We start from the raw sequence: 5140 nt of genomic DNA, 5'->3' as shown, positions 1-5140 counted from the left end.
TAAAAGTGAGTTTTTAAACCGATGGCAAAAGCGTAATTTTAAGCTAGGGGAAAAATTATAATTTTATTTTTAGCTAAGGGCAAAAACGTAATTTTAAACAAAGGACGAAAGTTTAATTTTAAACTGAGAATAAAATTAAAATAGTAAATAGGCTGGTCCAATAGGGAAGTGCCAGACAAGCTGCCTGGAACTATTCCCTCAAGTTGTATTTTGTATATGTTGAGAATGAGAATGAGAATATATGGAATATAATAACAACTAGAATCATTAATCCAAACTTAGTATTTCAATTAACTAATTAAAGCGAAAAAGAAATTCAATATCATTATAGGTTAAATATAAACTTCTGTTCATACATAAAAACTAGTGGGAATGCCCGCGCGTTACGGCGGGTGTCCCGGCTCATATTAAATTTAATTATGATGTCTATTACGAACCACACAACTGATTTTCATACATGAATTTATTTAATGTAAATCATATACTTGAGAACCATGAGACAGCGAAAGTGATTTACATGGGACTGAAAAAGGGTGAGCAGACCCTTGTTTGACCCATTTTCATCAACTATTTTAGGAACTCTTGCAGTCTGCAGAGGCATTTTGTTCCTGTCAGACAAAAAAGCCGAAAAATATACTGATTAAAAGCCGAAAATGGGTCTGAAATTTTTGGTTATAGCAAAAGTTGGTTTAGAAAAACCTCAAATACATTTAAATTTTTTTAGAGTTAATTACTGTTTTTGCCCCTGTGGTTTGTCAAAAATTACTATTTCAGTCCATTAGTTTAAAAATTGCGATTTCAGTCCCTGTGGTTTCACTTTCGTAACCATTTCAATCCATTTATTCTGTAAGTACAGGGACTGAAATGGTTACGATGTGGACTAAAATGGTTACGAAAGTGAAACCACATGGACTGAAATCGCAATTTTTAAACTAATGGACTGAAATAGTGATTTTTGACAAACCACAGGGACGAAAACAGTAATTAACTCCTTATCTTTAACAAGTTATAGCCGAAAAGAAAAAGTACCTAGCATGTTGCAAATATACTTTCATCACAATTGGGACATTAATAATTGTTAAAACTTTTGGACAAACTCAACCGGCTCGTTTCCTGACCTATCTATGGGTCGGGTATAATGACAACGTATTGATTATGCCAAGAAGAATAGGAATATGATGAGAAATATTATCAAAATAAAAAATATTTTGATTATGAGCCACCTGTTTGATGATATCTGGTTCAAATGCTTCAAAAGAGCTCCGCAAGTACCTTCAACATGTAACAATGTTTCTTCCATGTGATACAAAAGACGATGGATGAGGACATACATGAGATGAATCTAAACAATTCAGTCTTAGACATAGTCGTATGATTCTTTTTGAACTAAGTAAGTATTATGGACTACTTTGGGCACACTGACAGAGTCCTCTTACTTAAAGGCAAAACATCGTAAGGCCATGCGTAGTGGTAAGGGTGAATAATGCCCCCACCCTTAGGCGTTTTCCGTCATGTGGCAGTCCAGTCAGCAAGGGGCATTATTGGGCGTTTGTCTAAAATGGGTGTAGTGGGGATGTGGGTATTATGTTAAAATAGGGTGTAGAGAATTAAATAAAAAAAACTAACCAAAAAAGGGGATTGGCCAAGAGAAAAAGGGATAAATCTGATTGGCCAACAATTTTCCTTTTAAGCGTGATTTAAACCACGCCGGTGGGGGTTTTTTGCGAAAAAAACGCCCAAACACGCCCACGGGAAACGCCGGACACCGCCCACTACGGGTGGTCTAACAAAAAAATCATACTTCAGAAGGATAACAAAACTAAAAGAAAATTGAAATATTAACCATGTTGTTTGTTTCTGACTTGCAGGAACAAAGTTTCCTACAATAACCTGAATAACAACCAAAACTATGTAACCCAACCAAAACTATGTAACCCGTCTGATAGGAGTAAGACCCCGAATCACCGGTTCAAATCAAACGGTAAAATGAAAGATAGTTCTACGGTTCGTTTGGATACAGATTCACCACCAAACGAAACGGTAGGGCTGCGATGTCCAACCGAAGATACAGATACACCACTCCGGCTAAGATATCGTGTCTAAGTTCACCACCCAACGCGCCACGGTTGAGCTAGCATAGACGAATTAATTAACCCACACACATGAGATAATTAACACAAGAAAATTTCATCATCAACAAAACTGTTTTTCATTAATGTCGAACACATACTTAAAGGAAAGAAACACAAAAAAAACTAACCACTAACTATGTCCTATTCTTTAGGGGAAATGGGAACTAAAAGTACTAGTCACAATGCAAAGAGTACAACTATGTAAAGGATGCAAATTAAATTAAAAAAATAGGATTAACATGAGAACGTGGTATGCATTGCCATGTCTTGAAAAGATGACAGAGTTAGGTTGAGCCATGCATGCTCCATTCGGGCCGGGTTGCGGGTCTACGGACTTGGATTTTTATTTTTTTTTGCACTCCAACCGGATCCGTTATGGATTGGCTATCATTAACCTGATAGAAGCATTGGTCTAGGACTATGTCGATGTGCTTGCTTTGTCTGGATGCACCCGTTTTGCGGTACTTTGTGAATGACCTGTATGAGAAGAACGGGTACGCCTTCTTGGTTTTTTACTGCAAAACCCAAATTTACACACCACATTCAATGCAAATGCTATTTTTTATATTCTGGTAGAAGTGAAATAACTTACAGGTCCTAAAATGAACTTTTAAATCAAACTAACCCGAATAAAACTAACAGCCATGTAAACAGAACCATGACAGGAAAAACCGATCACGTTTCATATGGATTAATTTCACATCTTTCATACCTTCATCTGATGATTACTTTAACCCTGCTACATATATCCCTTTCATTTCATTTCGAGCGTTTCCACTATAATCAAACTAATTTCATCAAATCACAAACTAAAATCCACCAATGACCAAAAACATATTATTAAACTGGGTATCTATACTATATAATAAAAGAAACATGTTTTGGGACACTTGTCATTCTCTCATTTAATTGATTAAAATTATTAATAATACTTATAATAATAATATTTAATCTAATCTAATACAAATAATAATAATATTTAATCTAATCTAATACAAATTCTTATTATTAATTCAATAACATATTGTTAAACTAAAACTTCAATAGAATTTTAAATCCTAGCTAAACAAGTTTCGAAATTCATAATAATATTAATATGTTAGACTAAATATATTATTGATATATATATATAATATATTATTGCTATATATAACAAAAATTATTATCAGTAATATTAATAATAGGTTTAGAATCAAATACAAAGATTCAAAAAATAAGAAGTCGTACAAAGGGTATCAAATAGATTCCGATTGACCTCATTTAACCGACATTAGAGCCGTCTTATCGAACTCTACGACATTAATTAATATGTACGAGTTGATGAGTTACATTTATATTAACTCATTTATGTCAATATGGTATGTAAATGTCTCTGTCTTTGTTTTGCATTTACAGGAAATATTTATACTATATAGTTTAAATTGTTCAACCCGTGTAACACACGGGGAACTAACCTAGTATATTACTATAACAAACTAAATATACTCCACACAAGGTATAAACTTAAATAATTAAATACAAAAACAATAATTATGATAAAACAAACACATACATTTCATTAATCTTGTTCCTTCTATGTTGCTCCGTCACCGAATGCTTGGACCTAGTAGCATCACTATTCTTCCCATCTGCAATATCCCCAGTTCAATCAACACCCAAAATTACAACAATTTCACAAAAATCAATAAAACTGAAAGGAAAAAACATGCCTTTTGAAGATGGGTTATTTATCTTTCTGGTGCCGTAATTAAATTAAATGACCAGATTAGATGCAACTCAAAACCCATTCAGTGTAATGCAATTTCACCTTAATCATGTTCGTTTCAGATTGAAACCAATATAAAAAACCATCCAATATCCAATATTTAACCATTATTTCTATGATGTAATTGTAATTTATCCTTGGTTAGGTTAAACAAATTGTAGAATTCGGAAGGTTCGGTGTAGCGACAGGGGAGAAATCGGTAAAATTGGGTGTGTGGGTGGTTTTGTGTTGTCACAGGAGCAACCGAGCAAGGACGATGGGTGTCTCGGAACATCGGTAGAGAGAGAAAGAAGAGACGGAGACATACCTGAAGACGGCGACGTAGAAGGGTGGTGGTTCAGGGCGGCGACCTACCGGTGATGATTACTGTGTGCGGCATAAGAGGTGTCCGACGGCGATTGGGGTTCAGGGTGGAGAAGGAGTACGGGGTGTCAATTAGGTTGGATTTAAGTGATGTTACGTTATTTATTTATGTTTTTAGTATCTAAACTTTGATTTCTAGTTTGAGGGTATTTTTGTTATTTTCTATTATGCAAGGGGTATGATTGTAACTTGCATATCTATTTATGTTAAACGTATGAAGGAATAATAGTAACAGATTTGGTGAAATTATCTTTCTCTTTAGCTTCTTTTCCTCTAAATCTGTTCTAACCCTATCAAGGGTATCAGAGCCGTTTCGACTCCTCATCGGAACACCTTGCCGCCGTCGCCATGACCCGCAACCAAGAAGTCGACAACACCCTCAAATCCCACGATAAGGCGATCGCTGATATCCAAACTGCCTTAGCCGCTTTGATGAAACAACAGGAGCAATCATCGAAGCAACAGGAAGAAATCTTGAAGGCTGTCCGTGACAAGGGAGTTCAATCGTCAGGCAGTTCCTTCGGGTCCTTCTCCGGCCCAGATGGTGACTCACGAACATCCAAACCATTCCGTATCGGTAAGATCGACTTCCCTAAATTTTCGGGGGACGATGTTGAGGGGTGGGTCTATCGCTGCGAACATTTTTTTTCGATGGATGACACTCCTGATGACTCGAAATTACGTTGTGCTGCGGTTCACTTGGAAGGTGTGGCCCTCCAATGGCACCGTGCCTACTTGAAGACCCGTAATGCCACAGTTGCCGAGGTCCCATGGGCGGACTATGTTCGATCTCTGCCCGTTTTTCTGATGCAATGTTTGAAGACCCTATGGAAGAGATTGCATCTCTCGTTCAACTTACTGATAACGCCAAGGGTCTACA

At 36.3% G+C, this 5140-nt stretch overlaps 1 long non-coding RNA gene across 2 annotated transcripts; it reads right to left on the bottom strand.

The window, feature by feature from the left end:
- Nucleotides 1-1839: 1839 nt before the first annotated feature.
- On the bottom strand, nt 1840-4348 carry LOC110868862. Of its 2 annotated transcripts, none has more exons than XR_002552842.2 (4): nt 4205-4348; nt 3685-3760; nt 2528-2647; nt 1840-1907 (listed from the first exon to the last, which is right to left on the bottom strand). It is a non-coding gene; the product is annotated as an uncharacterized LOC110868862 (long non-coding RNA). The 2 variants fall into 2 exon arrangements; XR_002552841.2 differs by having other exon boundaries at nt 1840-1890.
- Between the last annotated feature and the right edge of the window lie 792 nt (nt 4349-5140).

The sequence above is a fragment of the Helianthus annuus genome, chromosome 7, assembly GCF_002127325.2.
Source record: "Helianthus annuus cultivar XRQ/B chromosome 7, HanXRQr2.0-SUNRISE, whole genome shotgun sequence".
Lineage (NCBI taxonomy): Eukaryota > Viridiplantae > Streptophyta > Magnoliopsida > Asterales > Asteraceae > Helianthus > Helianthus annuus.
This window is presented reverse-complemented; position numbering and strand designations above follow the sequence as displayed.